Source organism: Neolamprologus multifasciatus, chromosome 10 (assembly GCF_963576455.1).
Source record: "Neolamprologus multifasciatus chromosome 10, fNeoMul1.2, whole genome shotgun sequence".
Classification (NCBI taxonomy): domain Eukaryota; kingdom Metazoa; phylum Chordata; class Actinopteri; order Cichliformes; family Cichlidae; genus Neolamprologus; species Neolamprologus multifasciatus.
The window spans coordinates 32,347,614-32,361,142 of NC_140448.1; the positions used below are offsets into that span (position 1 = coordinate 32,347,614).

Here is a 13,529-nt window from a genome sequence, read left to right on the forward strand (position 1 = left end):
TTATGCTACTGACTATGGGTCTGAGTGGGACAGCTTCCTTGTGGATTTTAGGAAGTCTGTAAATGCAGGGTATGGCATCCCCTGGGTAAAGGCGGTGATATGTGAGGCGGTCAATGATTTTGTCCTTTTCCAAGTCTTGAAGGCAAGCTATAACTTTCTTTTTGTAGCTGCTTGTGGGGTCTCGCTTTAAGGCTTCGTAGGTATTGTTGTCCCTGAGGAGAGTAGTGATCTTTGTGTGGTAATCTGTAGTGTTTAGGACCACGGTGCATCTTCCCTTATCCGCTGGTAAAACAGTGATGTTGTGGTCTTTGCTCAGGGAAGCGACGGCCTTCTTTTCCTGTATTGTGAGGTTGGACGGAGGGACTTTGGCACTGGAGAGGGTGGCTGAGACTTTCATCCTGATTTGCTCTGCTTCTGTCTGTGATAATTTATTAATCCATATGGCGGTTTCTGTGGCTGTGATGAGGTCCACAATGGGCAACTGTTGCAGAGAAATGGCAAAATTGAGTCCTTTGGCTAATACTTTCTTTTTAGGTTCATTGAGCTTTAGCCTGTGAGCCACACTTTGAGAACTCTGCTGATGGGCTGACCAAAAAGGTGGATATTTAATAAAGATTGAGGAACATAGCCATTAAAACAGTTGTATAAAAAGAAACTGGTCACCGTGATGTCACTCTCTGGTTTTAGATTGTGCTTTTTGAAAGATCAGGGTTAGTTTACTCACTACCGAGTTGTTGTTGTTGTTGTTTGGGGTTTTTTATTTTAAAAATTTACTAGATTTGGATGAAAGAGTAGAGCTACAAGCAGCCAGGCCCTGCACTACAGTGTTCAAGTGGGTGAATTATTTTTTTAATTATATTTATGAAAACAAACACAAACCAACAACTCAGAACAACCATCAATACACATTAAAAGGAAATTCGGGTTTTCACTAAGGCTGGACTCCTTATTTCTCATCCTCTGTGGTATTGTATTTGTTATGAAACGGCTGTGTGCAGGCAGGAAAAGGACCCAAGGTGCAGACACTCTGAGGCAAAACTTGAACTCAAAACAGCTTTAATACTCAACTCAAATGTAACATAACTGGATATATCAAAATAAACTTACACATGAAGACTGACAGAACACACCGCATGGCACAAGGGTAGATCACAGAGAAACACAGGGCTTAACTACACAGAGGGAGCAATCAGGGAATGAGTAACAGGAGGCAAACACAGCTGAGGCAAATCAGGCCTAACGAAACAGGGGAAGCAAAACCAGATACATTAACATCAGACATGGACCTTCAAAATAAAACAGGAAACATAACACAGACTGAACTAAAGACAGACTCACACGCAGGCACTGCAACAGAGGGAACCGAGACGTAAACCATAAGACAGAACACAGACAAAGAAACCAAAGACTAGAAATGATAAATAATATAATAAACTCAAACTTCTGGGTCAACGACCCAGGCATCCTATCAGTATTACTTCATGTTCCTGTTACAGTGCACAGTGGTGTTTGTGTTGTTCATCTGTGTTTGCCCAACATCTCTAAAGTTAGAAATATCCTGTCTCAGAGTGACGCTGAAAAACTAGTTCATGCATTTATTACTTCCAGGCTGGACGACTGTAATTCATTATTATCAGGATGTCCTAAAAACTCCCTGAAAAGCCTTCAGCTAATCCAAAATGCTGCAGCAAGAGTCCTGACAGGGACTAGAAAGAGAGAGCATATTTCTCCTGTTTTGGCTTCCTGTTAAATCCAGAATTCAAAATCCTGCTCCTCACATAAAAGGTCTTAAATAATCAGGCCCCATCTTATCTTAATGACCTTGTAGTACCATATCACCCTATTAGAGCACTTCGCTCTCGCTCTGCAGGCCTACTTGTTGTTCCTAGAGTATTTAAAAGTAGAATGGGAGGGAGAGCCTTCAGTTTTCAGGCCCCTCTTCTGTGGAACCAGCTTCCAGTTTGGATTCAGGAGACAGACACTATCTCTACTTTTAAGATTAGGCTTAAAACTTTCCTTTTTGCTAAAGCATATAGTTAGGGCTGGACCAGGTGACCCTGAATCCTCCCTTAGTTATGCTGCAATAGACGTAGGCTGCCGGGGGATTCCCATGATGCATTGAGTTTTTCCTTTCCAGTCACCTTTCTCACTCACTATGTATTAACAGACCTCTCTGCACTGAATCATATCTGTTATTAACATCTGTCTCTCTTCCACAGCATGTCTTTATCCTGTCTTCCTTCTCTCACCCCAACCAATCACAGCAGATGGCCCCGCCCCTCCCTGAGCCTGGTTCTGCCGGAGGTTTCTTCCTGTTAAAAGGGAGTTTTTCCTTCCCACTGTCGCCAAAGTGCTGCTCATAGGGGGTCATATGATTGTTGTTGTTTTTTTCCTCTGTATGTATTATTATAGGGTCTACCTTACAATATAAAGCACCGTGAGGTGACTGTTGTTGTGATTTGGTGATGTACAAAACAAATTGAATTGAATAGATTATTCTGTAAATAGATTAAAATGGTTAAAAAAAAAAACACGTTGGCAGCATTTTTAGGTCAATAGCTGCAAATAACTTAAGTTATAAACTTGTTCATAGGTTTGTTTTTTTAATTTACAGTTTATATCTGAATAGCAAGTTATGAAAATGATTTATTGAGCATGTTTGTGGTTGTTACAGTAAAAAAAATACAACTTTTTTCTACTTGGATTTTATGTTTTTTGTCTGATTTTAGATTAATTGTGAAGTAACTAGTAATTATAACTAAGTACTTTTTCTTAGTACTTACTTACTAAGTAAGTAACTTGCCCAACACTGCTGATTATTACCTCTGGTTTGTGCTGGACTTTGCAGAGCTGACGAGCCCCTTAACTGACCTAACCTGAAAGATCTGGTCCAGTGCCAGACGGCATTTGTGCAGGTAAAGAAGGCTTTCAGTGGGGAATCCCCGCTCTACACACCTAACTTTTTACTCCTTGTCATTCAGCAAACAAATGCCTCAAACAGAGGGCTGGGGGCCATTTTGTCCGAGCAGGTAAAGGGGTCGAATGCCCTGTCGTCTACATCAGACTGTTATGCTGTTCCTACTTATTAAACTGTATTTTGATCGTCTTGGTGCATCTCAATCATCCAGGAAAGTAAATCTGCAAAAAGTTGATTCTGTTCATCTGGACGTAGCGTTTTCTGGGAGAAACGTTTCGTCACTCATCCAAGTGACTTCTTCAGTCTCAGCTTGAATTGAATTCGTTGCTATGCTGCTTTGTTCACTGTGGCTTTGCGGGCTAATGTTTGTTGTGTTTTGTAGGAAAACCAGCCTACAAAATGCAGGAATGCGATCCAGACTGGGCCCCTTCCTTCCACACTGAGATGGCGTTTTTGGTCAGGGAAAACTGAGCTTTTTGAAAAAGCTCTCCAAAGTGGATTAATTTGAAAACGGCGTTTTTTCATGTTGTTTGCCTTGCCTTCTCCATACTTGGTTGATCTTGGTTTCATCTATCCAAATAATATTTTTCCAGAACTTTGCTGGGTTTTTTAGATTTTTTTTAATTTTTTTTAGCAAACTCGTATCTGACCTTTCTATTCTTGAGGCTTATGAGTGGCTTGCACCTTGCAGTGAACCTTCTGTGTTCTCTTTATGGATACCAATACTCCTACCTCCTGGAGAGCGCTGTTCACTTGGTTGGCTGTTGTGAAGGGGTTTCTTTTTACCATGGAAATGAATCTGTGATCATCCACCACAGTTCTTGTTGGTGGACGCCTAGGACTTTTTGTGTTGCTGAGTTCACCAGTGCTTTCTTTCTTTGTCAGGATGTACCAAACTGTAGATTTTGCCACGCCTTATATTGTAGCTCAAGCTTTCTGATCTTTTTTTTCTTTCCTCTTTTCGCAGTTTAAGGATGGTTTGCTTTGCCACCATGGAGCTGTAGACCACACGTTGTCTGTTTGTAGCAAAATCTTCCAAATGCAAGCATCTGCTTAATTGATAATGACATAACAACAGAATCATTCAATTTGAATGTGGATACCCTTAAATGAAAGCTAAGAGTCTACACTTATGTCCAGATCCATTATACAGCTTTGATTGGAATATGTTTCAGTAAACAGGTAAAAAAACAAAGAAAATAAAGATAACTGTACCTAACTGTATCTGTATTTTACTTCACTATTTATCTTTTAACTAGTTTTTCTTCCTCCAAAAATTATGAAACATAGCACTCTTAAAAGAGAAAGTTTTTCTTCAATCAAACAAAGCCTCTTGTTCTCAGTGATTAAACTTTGTTGTAACTTTGTTGTCTTAACCGTTGCATGTTTGGAGCTGAGGGAGTACTCTGCCAGTTGCCAATTGTTACAGCTAGTAATGAGGGTTAATGTTTTTGAAACAAAGGTAATTATTGATGACGTCCCCTGTGGGCTGCTTCTTAATGTAGCACTTATTAACAGCTTTTGGTGGTAATTAGCCCTCTGGGAGAGAGAATGTAGGTCGTTAATAGTTCCCAGAGGATAACACAGTAGGCAGTAATGATGATCCAGGGAATTACAGGTCTTACACATACAACAAAGAAAACTTTGACTACTGAGCTTTCTAAATCTCAAACAGTAGCCAGTTGTCAAAACTTTTGCATTCAGAATTTTTTTTTTCTTAAAGATTTATTTATTGCTTTTCCAACAACATTTTAACCAACAGGAAGGGAGAGTTCAAATAAAATAGAGGAGGAAATTAATTGAAAAAAAAATGAGTGTATAATAATAATGTATGTACATCGTATATGAACAGTGTCGGGGAAACCCATAGATATAGTTATACATACTCTCCCATGTAGATCATTCAGATATTATTGCAGGAAAAAAAATTATATAGATAAATAAAATAAAACAAAGCAAAAACAACCCCCACCCAAAAAAAACAAAACAAAAACAAAAACAAAAAACAAATAAGGGGAACAGACAGTGCTCCAAAAAACACAGTGAGACATCCAGAAATGGTTAAAAGTATCGGTTACCTCTTAACCTCTTTCTAGTGCTGTCACAGTGTTTTTACTCTGCTATAGCCCGGTTACACTCAGCACCAAAGTGTCTCCATTGCTATCTTGGGTAACTTCAACCATGTCACTTTGGACACTACACTGCCAACTTTCACACAGTATGTGGTCTGTCCCACCAGGGGGGAGAGAATTTTAGACCTACTGTATGCTAATGTCAGGGATGCATACAGTTCCTCCTCCTCCTCATAACCTGATTCACCTCAACCCCCGCCATATGCCTGTTGTGAAGAGGGAGCCTGTGACCACTAGCCTTCCTGTCAGTGTTCAGTTGTGGGGTGACCACAACTGGAGGGCTAGAAGTATTAGGAGGTGGTCATAGCAGAACTACAGGGCTGTTGTATTGTTGTTGCTAGAAATGATAAATAATATAAAAATCAGTTCAATAATAACGCAAAACTGAAAACTCTGGGTTGATGACCCAGGCACCCTAACAAATTCAGACAAAAAATGTCATGGTACTGGGTCTGCGACGCAGTGTTGTGCACATTTTAGTTTTATTTTGCTGGTTTTTTGTATTTTTCTCCATGTTTCCTGTTTTATTTTGAAGGAATCTTGTGTTCTTTGTTCATTGTATTTAGTTTCTGTGAAGTTGGACCCTTTACACATGTACAAGACACGGACGTGGTGACAGCACTTTATTTACTTTATTCTTTATTTTGACATTCGGTTTTAGTGTGGTTTTACAATGGAACATTGTTAGGTTTTGTATTGTTGATTGTCATTTATGCTTAGAAATATCTACTTATATATGCTTAGAGTTTTATAATTAGTTGTAGATTGGCAGAGGTTTGATCCTTGATAGTCTGCAAACTTTGTGTGCATTAGAGAGCACTCTGGGAGCATGGGAGAGGTCGTACCTTGTCTTATTGTTTTATGGTAGGATAAACGTAGCTATATCTGTTTTAGTCTAAGTGCCTTTTGTTTAGATGAACTGCTGGACTTCCAGACCAGCAGGTTTAGGGAAGTCATTTATGGGGTCACACTCTGACCCCACACACACACACACACACAAAGGCAAGGTACTCTTTGTGTGTATGTATACGTCGTATGTTAGTGAACCTATGCATATTCATGTAACCTCAATAGAAGAGCAGTGTTACGGGGGAGCGGACGAGAGCGACTGGGGTCAAGCGAAGGAACGGCGTTTGTCCGGTTCTCTCCCGTGCACGAGAAACATGAAGAACTTTGCCTACTCGTGTATTGCTTTGCTGTGTAATTATATTGTCTTCAACGTTCCAGCGAATAGGTTTAAGCTACAAACCTATCAAACATAGACACTCCCGCTCCGCTGTCCGCTCTCCTTCCCCTCCGACAGTCACTGTGAACATATAAAGAGTCACAATCACATTCACATTCCAGCACACCTGTTCACCCCGCCCCTGCGCCGCTTCGGGAGCTCATTGCGTCACCCTCCTCTGCAGCCGGCCAGAGACCACACCCACGCCACAGTTTCACTTCCCCTGTCCCGTCATTCATGTGTATCAGCTGTTTCCTCATACGTTTTCACTCCCCCTAATCATCCTTGTGTGTATTTAGTCAGTGTGTATTGTCAGGATGTCTGTTATCCTCACCATAGTCTGTCGTAGTGATTCATAGTTTTCATGCTCATCAAAGGCTTGCCTCTCCATTCTTCTGCTTTTGGCTCCTGTCTCAAAAAGCTTCCAACTGCTGGCCTCTGCAGAAGCCAGCACCAAACCGTGTTGGGCAAGTTACTTTGAAAAAGTAATTAATTATAGTTACTAGTTACTTCTTCAAAAAAGTAACTGATTTAGTAACTGAGTTACAAGATTCTAATTAATTACTTCAAAAGTAACTATTGTGTTATATCCCGGTTATAATTGGCCATATTTAACTACTTTTGATGTTTCCTCCACATTTCACCTTTAAAAACTATTTATTTGTCTTGTTTGGTCTCATTCTTTTCAGCACAGCCTCGCGTGTCTGAATTTACAGTTATGATTTCATTTTGACAAACTGTATTAACACAATTGATCTAAAATAAGAAAAAAACATAAAATCTGAGTAGAAAAGTTATATTTTTACTGTAACAACCACAAAGATGTTTAATGAATCATATTTCATAACTTTAAATGCAAATATAAATAGTCAATTTTAAAATCATATGCACAAGTTTTGCAAACAACAAAGTTATTTGCATCCATTTACCTTTTACCCTCTTTTTAATAACCATTTCAAACTATTTACAGAACAATCAGCTGTTCTTCAACAAGATGCCACAAATTATTTGTGCCACTCCAAATATTTCTGTCCACTATAAAGGAAACATCACAGCCTGATACCTGCAGGTCTGACAGCAGCAGGTGTGTCACTCCTGTTTCTACCTGGAGACAGCAGTCGCCTCATTGTTCTGACACACAACACCAAGCTACACACTAACTACACAAGACAACACATTAACTACACACTCCAAACACGCTAAACATCACAAATCTCTCACATCTCAAAACTCGCTCTCTCTCTTTTTCTGCTGTCTCTCTCTCTCTCGCCGTCACTCCTAAAACTTCCGCGTCTTACTAAACAACCAAATGGCATGTTGCCATATCATTTTTTGATTGGTCAGCATGTTACATTTTTCCACAAATACGGAACGCCTGTTTTTGCTGCGTATATATTGTTTATCATGACTCTGCTTTATGTGGCCAATACAGACAATTTATAAACTGGCACCTTGTTGCTTTGTCTTTAAGTGGTCATGTGATTGGCTTACCACGACTACTTTATTCTTCCTCAGTCAAACAAAAGCACTCGTGATTGTTTTGCCCCCTGAGCTCCAGGTGTTGTGCCAAAAAGTGATCGTTGGCCAGAAAGTGATCACCGTCCGCGGGAGCCAGGGCTGGACTGGGACAAAAAATCGGCCCGGGCATTTTGACTAGAGACCGGCCCACCAAAAATGTGACGTCATTCAGGGGTAAAACCGCAAAGGATTCTGGGAACTTGTGGCAAGCGGTACTAGCGCATGCAGGCTTTCAATTGAACTCAGTTACACAGCGATAAAAAGAAACACAAAAAATGGCAAGAAACTGTTGTATTATTAACTGCAATAGCCGGTGTTTGTCAAAAAGTGATTCTCTGCCAAAAACTGATTGCTCGTATTTAAACTGCTATAAGTAACTTGTTGGGCTATAATATGTGAAACATATGTCAAATGCATCCCTCATGGATGACATAAAGTCATATTGAGCTACAAACAACATTCGTGTAACAAGGTCGAAGCCGCAATCAGTCTTTGGCAGTGACTTTTATACAACCTTTATTTATGCCGTTAAAAAAAAGTCTAATTAACATTAAAAAAGTATTTTGTAAGAAGTAGTTGGACAGCAGAAATGGCTCAAATATTACAATAGTTCTGTAAAAATATTTAAAGTGGGGATAAAGGACCGGATTGGTTATAATGTAAGTACAATAACACAGAGTTGTAAAGATACTTGAAAAAACAGATAATTTTTTAATTCCATATATAGCCCCTTTGTAAACGCTGTTCACCGAAGTCTATTTACCAACATAGATATTACACATAAAATATACACGCAAACATTGGAAATCAGTTTTTGGCAGGCAATCACTTTTTGGCACAACACCTGTTGCATGACAGCCACGGGAAGCCGACGGGTAAAGAGATCGGTTGTTATCGGATTATGTCGTGGAAATTGTTTAAGCCATGTTTCCGAAGTAACAAAGAGCCGATGGATGGCCTATAAGATTGCTAAACAAGGGGGAGGGTGCATCCGACCTCCTCGGCTGTAATTGGTCCAGCCCAGAGTCAATCATGACCAATTGGCCAATCCAACACCTTTCATTATTTATACCCTTCCAAAAAAAAAAAAAAAATCGATCGGCCCATAAAAACAAAAAATCGCCAGCGGCCCACTGGGCAAATGCCCGGTGGGCTGCTGGCCAGTCCAGCTATGGCGGGAACGCAGCTGCTTAAAACTGTAGCGCCCAGATTACTTACAGATACTTCCCTGCAACTGATATAAGATGCTGAACCAGCTGAACACATCTTCAACCGTCTGTTTGTTGAAAAATAGTAACGCAACCGCACCACAATTTCTTGTTGGTAACAGTAACGGCGTTGTAACGATAGGAATAGTAATTAGTTAGATTACTCGTTACTGAAAAAAGTAACACAATTAATAACGCTGTTATTCCCATCACTGCAAACAACTGAGTTATTTTTACACATCGGCCAGCATCTGGCCAATCCACCACCTTTCATTGTTTATACCACACAAAAAAACAAAACAACAGACAAACAAACAAAAAAAACATCGGCCCATAAAAACGAAAAAATCACATCAGCTGCCACCGGCCCTTTAGCAAAACTTGAATAATACCACTGCTTACCTCTTATTGAATCTTTGGGTGCAGACTTAATTGAAGAGCCTCGTATAAACAGGCAGGGTGTGATGTTTAGGGAAACCAAAGAATACAGGCGCCATCATTTCTGCCAGAAGACTCATGGGGTGCAACGAAGCTTTCATTGTGGACTGGCTTAGATACCTTCTGCATTCAGAAAGAAAACAAGAAGGGCATACACCATAAACAATAATAACTGACAAAAATAATGAGACAAGAAATTAAAGTAACAAAATAAGTGCAAATCAAGTTTCCCTGTGTTGCAGTGTAGCTGAATGTTTTTCAACAATTTGATTTACGGTAAAACACATACCAAATATTTCCAGCCAAGGTTTGTTTCAATCTTCAGCATGTTTTTCCTGCCATTGTCTTGAAACTGTTTCATCTGTCCCTCTCATTTGATGCTGTTTACAAAAACAAAACACCAATATTGTAAAAGGAAAAAGGAAAATGAATTTAATTGAAATAAAAAGAAAAAAAGATTCTGACCTGAAATCTCACCATTTCCTGAGAGTCACAGGTCCTTTGAGTATCCTTATGGTTTCTGCTCAAATTCAGTGTCTGAAAAGGGCAGGAACAAAACAAACCTTTTTAATCATAATAAAGACAAAATAAGATTTAGAGACAGACAACAAAGAAATGTGTAAAATATCTTCTTGAATCTGTTTACTTTACTAACCTTGAAAGAGACTCTTGGGTCTTAGCTGTGCCACCACCCTTAAACCTTAAAACACATGCATCAGAAAACCACTGCAACAAAATTTCAGATGTCCGTCACTGACATTTTTATTGTCTTGAACATATTCTGACCTCCACACACTTGCTGCTAGTCAAATATATTGCTTTAAACAAATAAAGGCAAAACAAGCATCTAAAGCTTCTCCTGGCATTATGAAAAAAGAAAGCCAAAACTGCTTAAGCTCTACACTTAAAGTCAACTAACAAATGTATATTAACCATTTTCAGGAAAACATGAATTTGAACAAGCACATAAGCTTGTGACATCACTTTTGCAGAAACATACAGCTACAAAATGCTATAATAACAGTTAAAGTCAAGTAATGTTTGTAACAGACAGTGCTGTTTAAATTTCAATGTTAACAGTTCAGTGCAACACTTAACTTGTTTGCTAATTAGGGCAATACAAAATTCAAATAGTTTAAACTCTGTTGTATAGAATATAGAACATCTCTGAAACATCAAAAGTACAGTTCTCAGTAACAATCCCTAGTTAGTGTCAGGGGTTGCTGAGTGGAGGCGAGGAAGTGACCCAAACGCAGGACTCGTGGATAGTTAGGTGAAGGTTGGTGTTTATTGCGATGGAGTGAACAAACAGAACAGAGGTAGGAAATGGCTGGCTGGACGACTGAATGACTGAAGGACTGACTGACTGAATGAATGGCTGGCTGGCTGGCTGACTGACTGAATGGCTGACTGACTGGCTGGCTGAACAAACGACAACGTAACATCAATGACACGACAAGGGCTGAAGGGAAGAGGGGCTTAAATACATGATTGACAATGACAACGATTGGAGACAGGTGAGTGAACAGCTGAACATAATGAACTAATGATAAATGGGAAGAGGACATAATGCACACAGACTAAGGCTAACACAATAAAACAGGAAGTGGAACAGGCAGTAGGTAAACGGTGAACATGAACTGAAAATACTGGGTCAACGACCCAGAAACCCTGACAGTACCCCCCCCTCCAGAGGCCGGCACCCGACGGCCAAAAGAAAGAAAAAACAGAACAGGGCGGGCGGAGGGGGCCCAGGACGGAGGGACGGAGACCAAAACAAAAACAGTTCAGGTGGGCGGCCACGAGGCCGGCGGCCGGGACGAGACAGTTCAGCTGGGCGGCCGTGATAGTGGACCCTCTTCCACTATCAACATAGTGGAAGAGGGTCTCCTCTTTTTCATCGAAATAGGAGAGGAGGAGGAGCATCATATCTTTCACATCTTCTGAGCAGCCCTTCAGCTGTCCCCTCTGCATTCTAGTTTCATCTGATGCAACAATCCCACTGTCCTCCAATTCTTTCAAGTCTGCCAGTAATTCAGAGAACACATTAGCATGACCAAACTCTTTAAAATCTTTCTCCCTGCACAGTAAGACAAGAGACATGTGATCTGTGTCTGAGCGTACATGAAGTGGCAAGTTTGCCACTGATGCATATACAGCTAATACCTTGTATTTTGTCCTTGCAGAGCCTAAAGGGTTAACGACTTCAAAGGCATCCTGGTAGAGTACTAGCTTGAGACATGATGGGTTTTGACCAAAAGAATCATTTGATTTAAACAGCTTACTATCACTTATGTCACACAGAACATCAGCAGGAGGCTCAGTAGAGGGCTCTTCTGATTTCTGCCACAGATCAGACTCTAGCAGACACCTCAAAGTCTCTCTTAAAGGCACATAATAGGCAAACCTATCTTTTCTGTTTTCATCTCTCCCTAAAAATATTTTCTTTGGTTCCACATAGTTGAAGGCTTTTTTAAAGGTCTGAGCTCTGGAGTGCACTGTCCTCAATGGCCCGGTATGACATGCAGAAAAAAGATCATAGCTTTTGACAGACTCGCAGACTTCGTTGATGTCCTCCTCTGATAATGATGTGTCATCTTTTAACAGTGATGCAAGTTTACCCAAACTGTATGTCTGTCCCAACTCATGTATGTTCTGCATTTCCTCCACAATGTTCTGTATGGTTGAAGCAGGCAGTAGAAACTGACCCTGCAATTTTAAGTAGAATAGTGAAACGTTTCTCAGAAAAAGATCACAGAATTCAGGGGGCATTTCCATGTTATCTTCATCTGTAATAGACTGTGCAGCAGGCTCGGAAATCAAGGGTACAAAGTCATCTGATGTGGTTGGAACAGATGATGATTGACATGCAGACTCTCTATATAAATCACCAATGCTGCTGTCTGAAAACTCTCTGTGTTTATGTGACATGTGAGCAGTAAAAGATGATTTAACTCTAAAGGTATTTGTGCATCCTCTTACTGGACAAGTGACCACGTGTCCTTCCACAATATGGCTCTTCAGATGAGCTATTAACTCTTTAGAGTTCTGACACTGACGTTCACACATCGCCATTGTACATGTAAACGAAGAAACCACCGCCACACCAGTGACATGGGTGGGGGCAGAGTGTCTTCGGTAAAAATGAGCCTTAAACGCGCCATACCTGGTGTATGTCTGCTTGCAGCCTGCTTCAATACACCGAAAGAAACAACATGGCTCATTCCGATGCAGTTTACAATGAAGCACGTAGCCCCTTGATGACTGAACTACCTTACCACAGAAATTACAGGTTAACATAACTCCATGTACTTTGGTAATTCCTCCCTAGCAAATTAGGAAAGCCAAACACAGAAACTAATCCAGAGCAATGCTGCAGTAATGCTAACTCAACTCACAAATGCTAACTAAATTCACAACCTCACTCATAAAAAACGAACTGCTAAAATTATCTATAAACACTGGGCTGGTGGATTTTTATAACAGAGATAACTTGAAGTTGCATGTACTCACCTCACCTAGAACTAATTGTAAGCTGCCAGGATGTCTACAAATTCCGAAGATGCTGTGGTCCAAGCAGCAATAAATGGCGCTAATATACGAGTTCAAAACTGTGTCCGTTAGCGAAGCCAACTTGAGTCTCCTGCATGAAAAAAAGAGCGGTTGGCACACAGCTCAGCAGCGCGCCGCGCTATTGGTCATTTTCAGGTGACGTCATCCCGCAATGTAATGCCGCTCTTTGTTTCTTTAGGAGGAGGTTCGAATTTGATCAGAAGTCACGTCTGCAGACCGCTGCAGCCACGTCTTGCCTTGCTTCTCCTTTTTTTGGTGAAATGGTTCGCTCATACTGCACAATGTTGCTACCAGAATTGTTTTTTCTCTGCAATTCGAACGTAAAACGTCTGTACACAGTTTACCAGCAGTTTAGCTACCAATCAACAGCGATCACACAAACTCAAAATTTAAGGCGGACCCACGTAAGGTGGTCTGATAATATGGCGTGAAACACAACAACATAAAGTTGTTTTAAAATAATAATTTTTTTATCAGAAGGTTAACAATGATATACTGCAGGCCTAACTTTTAATCTG

The 13,529-nt window shown here is 40.4% G+C and overlaps 1 protein-coding gene across 1 annotated transcript in view; it reads left to right on the plus strand.

Annotated features, from left to right (window-relative positions):
- Positions 1-13,529, plus strand: part of LOC146510531 (glutamate receptor 1-like) — a 441,677-nt gene that overhangs the window by 356,869 nt on the left and 71,279 nt on the right. The gene's annotated exons all lie outside the window — the stretch shown is intronic.